This window comes from Drosophila serrata, unplaced genomic scaffold (assembly GCF_035046125.1).
Source record: "Drosophila serrata isolate PLE 108 unplaced genomic scaffold, ASM3504612v1 contig_249, whole genome shotgun sequence".
NCBI lineage: Eukaryota > Metazoa > Arthropoda > Insecta > Diptera > Drosophilidae > Drosophila > Drosophila serrata.
The window spans coordinates 2,724,192-2,741,186 of record NW_028257147.1 but is presented as its reverse complement, the minus strand read 5'-3'; positions in this window follow the sequence as shown (position 1 = coordinate 2,741,186).

The window sequence follows — 16,995 nt, the reverse complement described above, 5'->3', positions numbered from 1 at the left end:
GTATGGAAATCGCTGGCACTCTCTCCCATTCTGGCATACCCTCCGGGGGCGCAAAAAAATCTCTATGGCACAGCTCCACTCCCACTTTTCACCATTTTCCTCCCCTTTTTGGGAGACACCAGCAGCAGCAGTCGCCGCTTGATTAAATCGATAAAATTCGAGTCGCATTTTAAACGCAGTTACAGCGCACACAATAGAAACGTGCAAATATTGTTGAGGGGTTTTTCCTCTAGGTATTATTTTCTTTTTTTTTCCAGGTGGAGGACTGGCAGACATTTAAAAACGGTCAAATGGTTATCAACACACAGCTACGGCTACGGAAAATTCGGTCAACATGACAGCGTTGCGGGGTCCCAAAATAAACTGTGAGATGGATGTGAGTTTTTTACCATTTTCCAGTGTGGTTTTTCGCGGGGAATTTTATGAAAAGCATCCTGAAAGATGAAAAGTGCCTGAGGGATTAAATTAATTGTAGAAAAGAGAAAGGAGAGAGTACAGGATTTATTAAAATATAATAATAAGAAATACTGTTTTCTTGATATCGCACTCATTTTTGAATATATAAATTTGTAAATTAAATTTTTTAAATAAAAAGTAAAAGTGATGATTTATTGTTTCACTAAAGAATATATTTTTGTAAAATTGGTTGGTCTAAATCCATGTACATGCAATTTACAACATGTGTCTGGCCACGCAGTGTGCTATCCATCACCCCCGCCTTGTGTCTGTATATGTGTGTGTATTTCCGTTTCCGGATTGTTAATAGAGTTAGTTGCACATACCGCTAACTGCAACAGCAATGGCGCCGTAAAATTCACCAGTAAGCCACTGCCAAAAATTGGCATCTGTCGGACGAATGGAGTGGAATGGGAACAGGTGCCTCGAATGGAAAATGGTAACGGAAATGGTGTGGAGTAACCCAAAATGGGTGCAGTAACGATAGCCACTGGCGGAGGCCACTGGAGGCCACTGTCACCATGGCCAAGTTCCCTCTTTTCTCTTCCATTTCCATTCCCTTTTATCCCCAACTCCACTGTGTTTGCCCTTTCTTTTGCTGTTGTTTTCGGCCAGGCGGAGTTGATATTGTTGCGTCCTGTGAACATTTAACTATTTCGAAATGGCGTTAATTGGAAATGGCAATTTCATGCGCCCCCAGACGGTCCCTTACTATTGGTTACTTTACACAGAGGGAAAATATAAGTACAAGTTAGTTTCTTTATTTGTTAATTAATTATTTTTTAGATATTTTATTCAGATCAAAAATTATAAATATATAGAAAAGGAAGGCCTTTATTTTATATTTGAAATTTAAATTTCAAAATGATTAAGCCGGATTCTTTTATAATTAGAATTAAAGCTGCTTATCTTATATAAATATAAATAATAAAAACACAATTTAAGGAAGTGTTTATTACTGTATTTTATTTGAAAAACAAATATTTTCCCGTGTCCTGTCCCTGTTCGTTGTTGCCCTCCCGGTTTTTCATGCTCCTCCCCCTTTTGTCTGCATTTTGTAGTTTCCTGTTCTCTTTTTTTTTGACATTTTTATTTTATGGTATTTTTGCAACTGCGGAGCACACGCAAATACACACACTCTCCTACACACACACACACCAGGACACTCTCAATCAGTGGCACACATTTCGAGAGGAGGGAAGCAAAGTGCACAGCATCCTTCGATCGGTTCGCGAATGAATATAAGCCATTCTAAACATTTTTAGTTGATTGAAAAATTGTGCAGTTGGTTGGCAATTCGAGAGCCACACGAATGTTCATATATGTGAGTATGAGTAGGAGGGGGACTTCCCCGTATTCGGGGAAAAATTTAAGCTGCATTTAATTGGGCAAAAAGAAAGGGGATTGCAAAATGTGCGACATTGTGTTTGGTCTTTGGGCAATTATGTGGGGATTTTTGAACGACGAAAAGTGGCACAAAAGCCAAGAGCTTAAATATTTGTGTGTTGTTTTTTTCAAGAATTCGTAATTAGCTTGGTAATTAGAAAGAAATTAAAATGAAGAACACAAAACCATACTATATACATGCAGGCGCTTTGATAATTTCAGTTTCAGTGTGTGCCAAAAATAAACAATTAATTTTCTGCATAATTATAATTATATATCATAAATTTCACCACCAATTAACCTCTATATTTCACTCAGTGTGTATATTAACAATTATAATAGATAATAGATTCCTAGCCAGTTTTAAATCATGTCAGATTAACAATAAACCACAACGTGGTAGAACACAATTCTGTCAGCCATGAAATTCAGCTGCATTTAATAATTTCTGAGTAATTTAATATATTTTCTATGCCTGTAAATAATTGGAGCAACAAGCAAGTTGGGCACTTTTCGCAAAACTAATTAAAAAACTACGCAAGCAAAAATATTTTCGTGTTTTTGCCACACCGACTAGTTTTGCAAGACAAAAAAAAAAAGAACCAAATTTGAAACGTAAATTGAATTCTGCACACGTTGCGAAATAACAAAGTGAAAAATGAATAATGACTTTGACAGCAGGAGCAGCAGCAGGATAACACGTGTAGATGCGATGCTTAATGCAGTTAAACATTAGAGAGTGTGGGTGCAGCAAAAAGAGTGCCAAACAGATGCAAAAGGACGAAGGAACCCGAGGAGAAGGAAATGCAATTTGGAAATTGAAAACGTTTTCGAGGGGGCCCTCCCCGACTTTTTGCTGTTTAACTTTTGCAGGGCCCCCGAAACTCATTTGCATACGATTTGCTATAATTGAATTTCGCCAAAGGCTGCAGGAAACCCTAACCCTCGTCTATCCCCATCCATTTCCATCTCTTTTTCCATACGTATCTGTATCTCTGGTCCCTCTTCAGTGCAGTAGTTGTAGTATGGCTAGCCTTCAAAAGTTTTCCCCGGGCTTTTCCCCGCAACAAGACAAATGTGCGTAAACAGTCCCACACAAAAGGGGGGTTGTCTTTTCCGAGGGGTTTTTGGAATGAGCCAGGACTGTGTCACTGGCTGATAACGTTTAATGGATTGCTCCTGGACTCTCAGAGACACAGACCGAGGCCTCAATGGGGAGGCTTTTTGTTTATTTTTCTTTTTGGTTGCCTAGGCCCGGGCAATGAAGACATTAAAATATTAATGTGCAGCATAAATCAGCACTGTGCAGGGGGGGAGAAAATAGAAAGTAAGTGGAAACCGAGATATATTTTCAAGTTCCCGAAATGAATTTCTACAGTATTTCTATTGGATTAAGTTATATAATAGAATAATGTATATTTCAGACTAAAATCAATTAAGTTTTAAAGCGAAAAATGTATGCCTTGTCTTTACATCAATTAAATTAATTACAATTTCCTTCCTTCGATTTAATTCAAGGATCTTCTCAAACCTTCTTCATTTTCCTAGAACACTTCAAACACTTTATTTTCAATTCCCTGGAAAGCAAGTTATATTTCTCCAGTGCTGTGTCTGTGTGTTTTTGTTTACTTTGTCGCTCGAAATATCACAAAACTAAGCCAACACACTTTTTACGTCTCTGACAGCTGTGAGATATGCAAAAGGAAAGTTGACGAGCAGCCCGCAAATTACTCACACATATACTTGAGTTTTCCCCAAACCATTTTCCGCCCTCTACGTCTGTCCTTTTAGCTCCCACCTCCTTGTCAGTGCCATCGGTTTGGTTGCCAAGTCAACAAACAAATTAATTACAGTCTGTCTCAATAGTTTTCCCCACATGTATCTGGGAGCTACACACACTCACTTTTCGCCTGTCAACAGAGCTTAGCACGCTTTGACAAAATTAAATGCAAAACTCATTATGAAATGTTAATAGCGAGCAGCTGCCACCGTAGAAGTAGTGATAGTAGTTGTTGTTGCTGTTGCTGCTTTTGTGGTTTTACAAAACATATTAATTAGCATTAAATAATTAAAATATGCCCGCCGCTTAACGTCATTCATTTTAATCAGTTTTAAGCCCTTGCCGGCTTTTGTGGTTTCTGTAAGTTTCCCCCGCCAATGAGGGGCGGGGCTCATTAAACTGTAGTTATTATTACTGAGAAAGAAAAACATAAACAAATAAGCGATTTAATGGTCTGAATTTATTTGCATATGTACAAGCGTGACTTACGGAGCGATTGGCTTTGATTTAAGAGTTTTCAAGTTGAAACTGCAAACAACGTGGCGTATACTTAATTAAAAGTACCCCCGGGGCTCTATTCCTCTCAAAAGAGGAAAATTATCGGATGTTTGCTGCGTAAAAAGCTCGAGGGTAATATTTTACACATAACAGCGGAATCAATTAGCCTGTTTTGGAATAAAATAACAAAAGCACTATTAGAGACTGGCTTTAATATTCAATTTTCTAGGAGGGAGAATATTTGGTTAGCTGGCAATTGAATACGTTTTAATGATACTTTTGTATAGGAGAATATTGTTGTCTTTTAGGAATCTTCCTTATTTTTACAAATTAATAGTTGCTTCTTTAAAATGAATACTTTTTCAAGTATTTATTTGTTTAAAATACGATGTAGGGCTAATTATTAGAAGATTTTCTCATAAATCAATCGGATGCAAAGCTCTTAGTTTACTATTTAAAATATGTTTTTTTTAATCCCTTGACTACTTCCTAAAATGTTCCCTTTCAAACTGCCTTAAACTGACAATGAAATTCAAACAATAGAAGAGCTTGCAGGAATTTTGGTAAATAATCTTCCTTTGATGCTGCATTGACAATGCATTTTATACGTTTCGCTTGATTTTTTTGTTAGCCAAATTTTAATTCACATCGAGGCCCCCGCAGCGGTTTTGTTCGATGGCGGAATGGCAAATTGTTGTTTACCAACAGTGCGAGGCATAAATATAAATCCCGAGTATGTCGATGCGATTGCCTCCCCGGGCACTTAGCCGTATTGGTTTGGGCTTGGATTTGGATGAGGATTGCCTTGGTTTGGGTCTGGCCTGGTTGGGATTCGCCAACCGGCAGCCACAGCCGCCAACTGTTCCCGGTACGGTTTTCAGGCTGGGGGTCGAATTTTTGGCACTGATTTTGATTCCGATTTTGATTCGGCTTCTGCAATTTGCGTAAAAGTCTACGAATGGCATGAAAACTCACAGCTTTTGTTGCACAGCCAAGTGGTAAACAAATATGCGTGCCAAAAAGTGCGGGCTTTGAATAAATATAGGCTGGCCATATTGATTGTGCTGTACCCTAGAAAATGTTAGGGAATAAATCTTTTACAATTTATTTAAATCAATATTGTTATTAGACAATTTTTTTTGACAAATCTAAAGCTTAAAAAACTGATAACTAAGCCAAAAATTCCTTTATTGTAATTCGGAAAGCTTTCCTCTTTTAGTTTTTGCGAGCTTAGCAAATCCTCATACTTAATTACAAAATTTAAAGAAAAAAGAATTTTGCCAATTTTTGAAAATTTTAACGATATAACCCCTTATAAAATTTGGGAAATTTTGAAAAAAAAAAAATTTGACCGGATATAGCTATATGAACTCTGCTCTTTATGCTGATCAAGAATATATATGCTTTGTACGGTCGGAAATGACTTCTTCACTTAATTCCACGCTTTTGATTAAAATTGTGATACCGTTCATGGTATAAAAACCAAAAAAGTAAAGGTAATAGGACAAAAATATTTAATGGTTATTTTATCATAGTAAATTCTTTATTAATTAAATTTAGGGCATATACAAATTTAAGGAAATTTTCGTCATTTCACCATTCACTATTTTTAATATAATAAAGGTGCTGGAGATAGCTTTATAACAATGTTTTGACTCCAAAATAATGGTACTTTAGAACTAATTATAATTTTTTATTCCCTATAAATTAAATGATAGCAAATATAATTTATATCTCTCTTAAAATATAAAATGTTTCCGGGTTTAAAATCCCCAAGAAAAGGACACTTTCGTTTCAGCTCATCTCAAATTCGTTGCAATCGGATTGCGAGTAATATTCGCTTGTCACGTTCCGTTTTATTTAGAATTTGTTTTCAGCCGATGGCAAAAACAATTTAAATTTTGTCTCTGCCGACAGCGGCAAATGAAAATAAAATAAAAACGTCGATGTCGAGGCTGATGCTGATGCTGATGTCGTTGGCGATGCAAGAGCAAATCGAAATCAAATCGAAATGTAATCGCGCGCAGCAAAGCCAAAGCCGAAAGCAATCGCATTATCGCCACATTGGCGTGAAAGTGCCACGCCCCCGCTAGGAAGAATTTTTTTTTTTGCCTCTGTTAACCCTCACGCACGCACACACATATTTAACCCCCTCCCCCGATCTATATATATTTATAGTCAGCTCATATTTATGGTTACAATATTTGCCTTTAACCGGAAATCGATGAAATTTTTATGCCTTCGCCTTGGCGCCCTTTTTATTTTATTTATGTTGTGTGTGTGTGCGAGTGTGTGTGGGTTTTGCAAAAATATTTGTTGTGGTATAAGCAACCGCACCCCGCATGCCATCGCTTTTCGTTTCCATTCCAAAAGTATTTGCACTCGGCTTGATTTTCCAATTTTTCCCCTTATATTTCGTTGCTCATCGAATTTAGGCAATTTAGCGGCTTAACTAAATCGTTTTCGGTGCTCATGAATTTATACGTTTTGTTTGTGCAGCGCATGCAAAAATTCTGACATATTAATATGCGTAGGAATCGGCGAATACCTAACCTCCCCAACTCTCTATATATCTTCTTGTCCTATCCGGGGAAGGCCAATAAAATGGGAACCTTCTTTGTTTGTCCAGAAGTTGGAAAGTTGGGAATGGGGTCAGTGTGTGTGTGGTCGAAAATATTTATATTGTTTTGTCATTTTAGTGGGATTTACGAGGTCCAATTTGGGGTTTGATATATAATACTTCTTCTTGTTGAAAATACCCGCACGCCGCAGAGAAATAAAAATGGGGTCAAACTAATAAGGATTTGCATGAAAATATGTTCGTTTCTATGTATTAGAGTAAGAAAATACATTTGTAAAGCTTGTTTCTGAATAAGAAATTATAGAATCATAAGTAATAATACATTTAATAAAAATTTAATATAATAATTAAAGGAGTATAGTTTTTTATATTGATCAAATGGAATAAGAACTTCTAGATACTGTTATTAGAACGTATCGCATAAATCTTAGTACAAACCAAACTATTCACAATATTTAATATTAGCTACATAATAAATACTAAAAAAAAATATGGAAACTTAATTAAAAGAAACAAATCAAGTATATACAATTTTTTTACACTATTTTTCCCTTCAAACTCTTAGCATTCCAACTGTAAGTAATGCTTATATCGCTCATAATTCTCTCCCAACTCCCACTTCCTTTTCCTGTCATTGACAATTGAAAGCTTTCAAAGCACTTCACACTACACAATTTCCTTCGCATTGTTCGGAATCATGGAATTAACTTGCTGTGAAAACTCTTTATTCGGTGACCCTTTCGCTGGTTATTACTGTCTCACAATTATGTGACAATTTCATTGATTACTGGGGACAGAGAACAAGCTGAAATCTCCGTTGCTCTTGGCACACAAAATAATGACAACCAAATCGCCATCACGTATTGCAGCTGTATTATAGTTCGCCGGCCGCGAACAATGGTGAAGGATTTCGAGCGTGAATTTTTGCACCCAACTACAATTGTGGAAAATGCAGCATCCTCGAATGCATATATATTCGTAGCATCCAGAATCTGGGATCCAGCTTCCAGCTAATGGCTCTCCCTTCGATGGGGATAATCACGAAGCGATGCCTGAGCCCGTTGATGATGATGATGAATGGTACGTTTGCTGGTCGGGCTGGTTGGGGGCCAAATCCTGGACCTGGCACGTGCCCTGCTCCTCCTTGCATTGTTCTTGAGCTCCGCTTCCGAACTTGCCGCAGTTATATTTCATATTTTGAGCACATAAAGAAATAGGGATTGGTTTATTATTTTATTTTATAGATTAAAAAAGTACAGAGTATCAGGGAGCTCTTGGGATTGATTCGAGTAATTGTTTACACGAGCTAATAAACAGATTCATATTCTAAAAAAGCGAAGTAATACCCAAATACTTTCTCAAATAAGACCTTTCTTTGTTACATTTTCTATTGATACTTCTTCATATTTTTCAGGATTCTTTTGGACATTTATTTATCTCAGTGCATCACCGCTTTCACAGCTCAATTCATTGCAGCTCCAATGTCCCTCTTGCAGTAATCTGAATTGCTTTCCCACTTTTTCATGGATTTGGCTTTGGCTTTGGCTTTGGCTCTGGCTTGGGCTTGGGCTCTGACTCTGTCTCTGGCTTTAGCTGCAATCTTCAGCGCCAGAATTTTTACCTGCATGGAATTTGAAATCATGTGGGGATCCTGACGGCAGAGGATTGGGGTCTCCAGGTCCTGGGTCACGTAAGCGGTCTTACTTTGTCACTGGCCGGGGCGGGCCAGTTCAATCATTTACTGTCATTTACTGCCTTAGTTACCTGTCCTGCGGCGTCTCCAATATTGCAAAAAAAAAGAAGAATATATACTATATATGTATGTAAAAGAAAACTCCAGTGACTTTAAGCACGAGTGCGTTTATTTCATGTGTTCGAGGGAATTACCTGACTAGAATGGCAGAGGGAAACCTCACAATCCTCATAAATAATTTGATTTTAATTGCAAATAAACAAGGGGATTTTTTTAAAGCTTATTTTCCAATCCCTTATTGCAGGTATTATTTGAAGATATATTATATAAAGCAATGACAGTAATGAATCTGTGGCGAATTAGTAACTAATCAGTGCTGATTCTGTGGTGGCTTAGCTAAGAATCTTTTATGAATATCTAGTAACTGGTAAATACATGTATCTTGGAAACTGTACACCAACTTTCCGGAATGGATGACACCAGTAAATTTAACACCACGAAAACTGAACTCTATACACTACGAGGACAAGTCTTCTGCATTTGGTAAACTTGCTGATGGCAACTCATCCGCTTGCCAGGATCTCACCAGCTGCTGCCACGCCCCCAAACCACACTCTTTTGTTTGCTGTGGAAATGAATTTCTAATACAAAAATTGCATTGAAAAGTGCTGTGACGCCTGCTGGTCGCTTGGCTTTAGCTTTAGCTTTAGCGTCAAGGGCTAACAATTGTTTTGGCAAACGTTGCCAGCCCTTGTAGAGGGCATAACGAGGATGAGATGGCGGCAGCACGCATATGGCTACCAGGCCGGAAGTGGTTCGCGTGTGTGTGTGTGTGCCCCCCGAGGAGAAGGATAAGGAGAAGGAAAAGGAGTACACAGACCGAAGGCAGAAGATCTTGGCCACCCATTATCCCTTTCCATTTCTTCCGTTGGCCCTTATTCACCACCACAGCGACTTCTCACGGCTCGCACACTTCACGCTGGGCATGCAAAATGCACGTCTAATACAATGCAAAATGCAAAACGCCAAGTAAACCAACACAAAACAGCAAGACAAGCCCAGGGCACAGGAGGAGTACAAGTACAGTACTAGAAAAATCATAGTTAATTGGATTTTATATCTAGAAATAAGTGAATGGTTATATATATCTTTTAATATTTAAAATAAAATTGAAATTGATTTTTACAAACCTTTATATTTAAAGACATTTGATTTAGGATTATAATCATGGATAATAATGTACTTACTTATTGTTAATCAAATAAACTATAAAATGCTTTTTTTAATAAGCTTATTCAACTTCAGATTAGAGTTGGCTTATATACATTTCGTTGTATTATTATACAAGTTAAAGATTATAGATTGTTATTGCTTTTTATGTGGCAAGAAACCGCATTTCCTTCGAACCTCTATGAGTCCTGAATTGCTTCAGTTTTTTAATAAATCCTCTTTAATCCTTTTCAACTATAAGTTTCGCTTAGCGTTTTTTGTTCAAGTGCATTTGCCAGGGGAATATGGTGGTCTGAAAAAATAGGTTTGCTCACATACAAACACGAAAAACAGGAAATTGAATTTTCGACTTTGGCAAGTGTGCGTGCCAGGAAAGAGGAACCAGAACTAGAACCAGAACCAGAAGCAACTGCAGCACAGGAACAACTTATGCCCCGACACTTGTACGTAATATGGGTAGCTGCTGCTGTTCCTGCTCCTGCTCCTTCTGCTGCTCCTGCTCCTTCTGCTGCTCCTGCTGCGGCAACTATTGCGAACGCAGGACGAAAAGTCCTGACACTGGCAGCGCCTCGTTTTGCATACCAAGCAACCGAGCTCAACTTGTGCCAGCGGAAACGAAATATTTAACAACAAAGCAAATATTCACATACACACACTCACACTCACACACCCACACACACACACCGTGCACACTCGCAGATAAACGAGTATTTGTGTGCGTTGCATAATTGAGTGGGCGTGGCCAGAGTCGCAAGTTTAACTTTAATTTGCCGGCTTTCATCTGACTTTGTTGCCGGGAATGCCGCAGAACTAAGCTCAAATTAATAGCCATCCCTTGGCATCCTTTCCGCCCCCATTTCCCCCCTCCCTTTGGAGTAGCTTAGATGGCAGCTCAATGACTTATCATATACAAATTACAAGACTCTTGCTTTCAACCAATGCCACGCCCCAAGCTCCCAAGTGTAGAGCAATTAGCGTTGGATATTTGCTGAGTTTTCCAAGGGAGCAGAGGGGGTTTCCACTGGCAAGTCATTGGAACATTTAAGGATTTTATAAAATAAATAATAATATACTTAGTAAATGAATGAAAAGTATTTAAATACAGGCAATTATTTTGTTCTTGACTTGTCTGCAAAGAAGTCTATTTTTTTGGGCAACTTAAATAACATTATATTTCAGATTTCCATTCATAGTATTTTCGCAAATACACCCCAGCACAGACAGAAGTCAAAAAGTTACAATTTACGCTTGTAAATAGCTTTAAAAACTTTTCTCCGGCTGCTATCTGCTCCTACAATTTTGCTAATTAACTCAGCACCCAAGTTTTTGGTACAAGTCCACATCCCACCCTAAAATCCGCTTTCAGCGGAAAATATATATAAATATATATATAGAGAGAGACCCCCTTTGGAAAATTCACCCCTCAAGACTCGAGAAATTCGCGTCTGTCGCTAATTTCGCTAATCAAAGCGCGGGGCACATCCCTCTCGTCGTTGGGGAAAAAGCGGAAAAAGCGATGAGGAAAACATTACTTCGATTTTATTAAACGGGATGCAGCGTAGAGGGGGGAGCATTTTTGAAAGGAACCAGCAATAATTTGCCAAAAATGAAAACAACATCCAGAAGAACAGCAACAATAAATGTAGAACTTTTGTTAATGGGAAAGCGAACAAAATGCTGCTAAGGAAATGAGGTTTTCTTTTTCTGTTGGTGTTGTTGCTGTGTTTTCTCTTTGGCGATAATTAGTAGCGTTATTTAAGGGTCTGAGTAAAAAAAAGTAAGGCAATGCGAATGGGACTAGCTGACCCGGGTTATGGTTATTGCCATGGCACGTGTCACCCTTCGGGATTCCGGTTCCACCGAAAACTAAGAGCTCGCGGCATCAACTCCCCGAGAGTCGATAATGTCGCGGCCTGGCCACAAAGGCAAACAGACCGAACCGGGAAAAGGAAAAAAAGGGAAAACCCCGGGAAAACTATACAGAGAAAAATCTGTTTAAATGTATTATAAATATTTCCAATTTGAAAATATAAAAATATCAATAAATATCGATTTTGGAAATGCAAATACTTTAAGCTTAGTTATGATCGGTTTTTGATTCCATTCCATCCATTCCAGGTATATAAATTTCCGCTTCCCCAATTTAGTTTCCTTTCCTGTACTATAATTACTTTTCTTAACAAAGAATATTATTTATAATTACAAATGAACCAATGGGTTAGTTACTGTGATTATTAACCATAAACTAGGCTTCTGATTAAAGTACTAGCCATAACAGAAACATCCTTATACCTATTTGAAAAAATTAAGAAATTTCCCTTTACTTTTACCGTAAATCAATTATATTTTAAATGTATTAATATATATTTTAGTTTCTTAATTATGTAAATTTTTACGTATCCAATTTCTCACTGTGCAGCAAGGGAAAACTGGCTGCACAACCTTCTGTGGAAAAACTAATAACCGAAAATTGGGTAGGAAGCGGAATCGGACTCCAGGAGTGGTGAGATCTGAGAACAGAAAGCTGGATGCTGGATGCTGGATGCTTGGTAGCTGGCGTCGAGCGCCAAAACTCATAAAATTCAAGCCATTGAGTTTTCGAAATCGCTTCGGGCTTCATTTCGATTGGCGCAAACCCCGCGGATGCCCCTCGGTCCAGGCATTTATTGGATGGCATTCTGGCCTCTTGACTTTTCTGTCGCTCTGCCCCTCGTTGTTTGGCCATTTAAATTCGTTACGTTTCGATTGCCGTGAATATGCAGTCAACTTTATAAAATTTATAGTTTAATCTGATAGATAGGAAATTGCTTTGTTTTGGCCCCTCCGACTTCGGAAAAGGGATAGCAAAAAGTTGGCAAAATATGAATGGCTTTTTGTTTGCAAAAGGGAGATTTTGGCCACTGCCAAGGCAGCACTTTAAAGCTTTCGACTCAGCTCGATAAAAAGATAAACCACACAATTTATGCGTGCGAAGGGTAGCAGGAGAGTTGAACAAACATGTGAAAAAGTCGAATTTAAAGTGCTCTTTTTGCTGAGCAAGTGTATTTGCTGGATAAAATATACTTTCTAATACATAAAACATGGCAAAAGTTGAGCAAAGGAAAAGCCCTGAATTTATTCAATGATTATCTATATTTGGCAAGACTTGTTTTAAGTTGAGCTAAAGATATAATATAATGTATTTCTATATTATTTGTATATTTAATCATCAGTCCATAGTTCCTGCCTGTCTTTAAATTCAATATCCTTTAAGGATTCTATTATATGGAAGTCACTCTATTTCTACCCTTTGTGTGCCGCATAAAATAAAGATATTTCAGCTTTCCCCAACCCAAACCGACTTAAACCCCAAATGATGTTGTTGTCTGTCCCGATGTCTCTCTCCCATATCCCTTTACACATCACAAAGGGGTGCCTTCACACAAATAATGCCAAGCAGGATATCCCACCCATGTGCTTTCCAGGCAATTGCCTAATTAAATTTTATATCGAATGTCGTAAAACGAAATTTCAATAAGCACAAGGACAGCACAAAGGTTGGGGGGTTATTTGCATCCTTTGCCCAGCGAGGCCTTAATAATATTTTGTAGCCAGCGCCAGCTCAGGAGTTAATAACACGGCCAAATGTGCGGACCAGGTCAGCATTAAAATCATGCGGTTCATTGACCAAAATCTCCGCCTCGCTTTCAATATCAAAAGTGGAAGTGGAAGTGCTGGGAAAACAGAAGCGAACTTATAGGTGGGGACGGGACAGTCATCATCTTTGCCTGTTTACACAGTGCAGGACATTCCGAAATGTAAGTACAGGCAGGAAAATAAGATACAAAAGGTTCTGAAATTCTGAACAATATTATTAAATATATTTCACTTTACATTTAAGGTTTTTTATAAAGGGAAAGTATTGAAAACTATAAGTATTTTGTAAGTATTTTTGTTTTCAGGATTGTATTTCTTAGTTCTCAGATATATATTTTGAAACCCAGAATCTACATTATTTATTAATTTATGATAACTTATATTTCTACCCATTTCTTTCTGTGTCTGAAAGGGGCATAGGACATCATACAAGGAATTCTGCAGCGGACATTTTGACAAGTGGCTTCGATGTTTGCTTAGCCCCTCACAACCGAACAGGTTGAGGCCACCGCCAGGAAGGGAACTCGACTTTTGACGACTCGGCTCGTCATCATTGCTCTCATCATCATCATCAGTGGGCTCTGTCCATCCCTTCAGATATATATAAATATATATATATTGTGAAAGATATATATGACCAGATACGTATATGTATGTCAATGACGTTGCAAGCGCAGCTTGTTTGTTCTCATCCTTTGGCACTCATATAAAGTTTGTTTGCGGATTTGTGCAGCGCAATATGTCATTGCTGCCTCTTTGGGCCATCGACATTGACTTGGATGAGGAGATGTAGAATGTGGATAGGGATAAGGATGCGGATGAGGATGTGCATGGGGCAGCAGCGACCATGCTTAATGGCAATGTACGTTCAAGTAAACAGACACACACACCACCCGCATACACATAGGCACAACGCACTTGTGTGTTAGCGAGGGTAGCTTGAGGAATTTGAGTAACATTTCTTTATCATATACTAACCAATAATCATTAATATGTAACAATCATTTAAGAAAGCTTTTAAATTCAAATAAATTACAAACAAAAAGTCTGGAAAAACATAAGTACAATTTTCCTAAAAGATAGGTTATTCATAAATATATACTTACTATGCATACATTTATTAAATAAACTCTTATAAGGTATAATTTAGAGCAAGATATATAAGATTTTATATGTAACTCGTTTATCTTACATTCTTATTGCTAATAGTTTTAAACTAAGAGTTTAGTTCTCAAATATTTAATTAAATAGTAAAGGTTATGCATATTTGCTTGATCGTGTTTTTTGCCTCTATTTATATAGACTTTTTAAGGCCACCCTCTCATATGTACATATGTAGTTCAGTGTGCAGCGTCGACTAACAAATCCTTTTGGCATTATAAACATTATTAAAATTTCATGTTTCCTGCTACGAGCGACAGCCCCAACTTGCCACTCCCTCATCGTGAGCTAGCCGCCCCTGTTTGGCTCTATCTCGGTCGCTCCCACCCGCCACCCACTCAAAACGCAAACGTAACGAAACATGAAGCTTAAAACATGGCAGGATGGAGGAGGGGACGGAGGGGGCTGTGGGCTCGTATAGCTCACAGAGCCTCCTGACCAGCTAGAAATCCCCTCCTATAATCACACTCTGCAGAAAAATGACTTGAAATCTAGATAATTGCTAAGGAATATTTTAAAAGTAATTCGGAATGAATTTGGAGAAATGTATAAGCATTTCAAAAATATTTACTATGAAAATATCTTAATAATTTAATGCAGTTTAATTGTGTTCTAAATTTGTATATTTGCTGCATTTAAAAAAAATTAAATACTTATGTAAACAAACGATTTTGAAACAATTTCTGACTTTCTAGAGACAAAGTCATAAGCAAAAGTCTTGGTTACGAAATAAACGTTCTTGAATTCTTGTAGGACATATGTATATATATTTTTTTATTTTATTTCTCTTATTATAGATTACCATATTTTATTTCCGAGTGTATGGACCTAAGCCCCCTTGGCTATAAGACTGTCTAGCCTTGCTTATTTGCAGCATGCTTCATGCTTTATGGTTACTTGGTCAAGGGCCTTTCGTGCTTTCTCACTCTCACCCACATACACACACTTACCACACACAAACACACACACTCGCCTTAGTGCTCGCACACACACATATGCCATATAAAGACCAAGTCACGAAATGCATGAAATTTTGCGCCGTAAATCGTTAAAATGGTTTTATTTAAGTAAATATGCAAAAATGCTTTTGTTAGACTCGGAGAGAGAGAGCATTATGTTTTGGGTCAGATCTGGCCACGTTAATATCCGGAATTTAATTTGAAAATTTAACAATCCACATAAAAGAGAGATACGAGCGGAGAGTAGGTAAATATTTAATACCAAGACAGAGCTCTATTTTACGACATGTCTTGCACAGCGTCCACATGTCGTATGTGGAATATTTGAAGGCAAGTCCCCAAAGAGATAGGCTGCAGATTGAAATAGTGCGGTAAATGACGATATATTTATGCAAATTAAATCTAATAATGGAAAGTGCTCAAGAGTAATGAGTTAGCAAGACTTTTCTAAGCCTAAGTTTAATTTTATTAGCACAGAAAAGGTAAAAAATTGGAAAATGCAGTGCATTTAATTGCCATTTTTAGTAACCATAAATATAATAATTTTTCTTTTATTCGCCCTATGTTTTCGCAGTCAAAGTTCGCGTTAAAAACCATTTGACCTTTGATCCCCTGGTATATGCAGGGGCCAAAAACCTTTTAAACAGTTGCAAAACTCCTCCAGGTCATTGTTATGGCAACTTCTTCCCTGCAATAGCTTTGCAATTTTCTTGCCAACTCACAAAACTTCAGCTGCGGCAAAGGCTTTCCTGCTAACTAGCTTGGAAAATGGAGGCTGGGGATGATGGTTGGAAAAGTATGGCGGAAAATGGGGGTATGGGTTTAGGGCTAGAACTGAGCCAGTCTCTCTCTTCTCCAGCAGCTGGCTAAACCCAAACGCACTTAACACTTGCCGCTGAGTTTTGCCACTGAGTTTTGCGTAACTTTTGTGCCGGGAATCCAGCGAACTACTTTCCTACCTGGGCAACCGGGGAGATTTCAGAGGATGGGGATTGAAATCTACTTCTACGTCACGTAGGCGCTTCAAAGTTTTCATTTTTGCAAAATTTACGATTTAACGTTAAAGTGGAGCAAACAAAAAAATAAAGAATATATATATATAAAAGAAATCGGGTATATATTCCGTAGTACATATATGCACCATGTACTACTTAAAAGAATGGTAAACTTTGAACACGACCAAAATCCCACTAAGTAAGTGTACGCGTACAGAGAAAGAAATTGTTGGATAAGAAGATTAAACACTTAAAATAATGCATTTTAATTTGGAAATTTATGTAGACCTTTTATATAAAAAATTTTGAGTGAGAAGTGTTTGAATTTCTCTTTTATCAAGTCGCAACGCCTTTGATATTGATATAAAACTACCATAATTTTTACCTGTGCTTCCAGCCCAGTTTGAGTTCCGGGTTAGCCGTTCTCTTCGGCCGGGTTCAGCTGCACGTACTTTGGATTTTGTTGCGTCTCCTTCTTTATTGCACTTAAGATTTACTCATCAGCAGGTGTGCCCGTGCTTCCATCTCCCATCTCCCAGGCCCCAAAACCGGAATCTACGATTGAATTTCAGACAGTCTCCGCCGCCCAAGGACCTCCTTACAGATTCACCCACTCTACC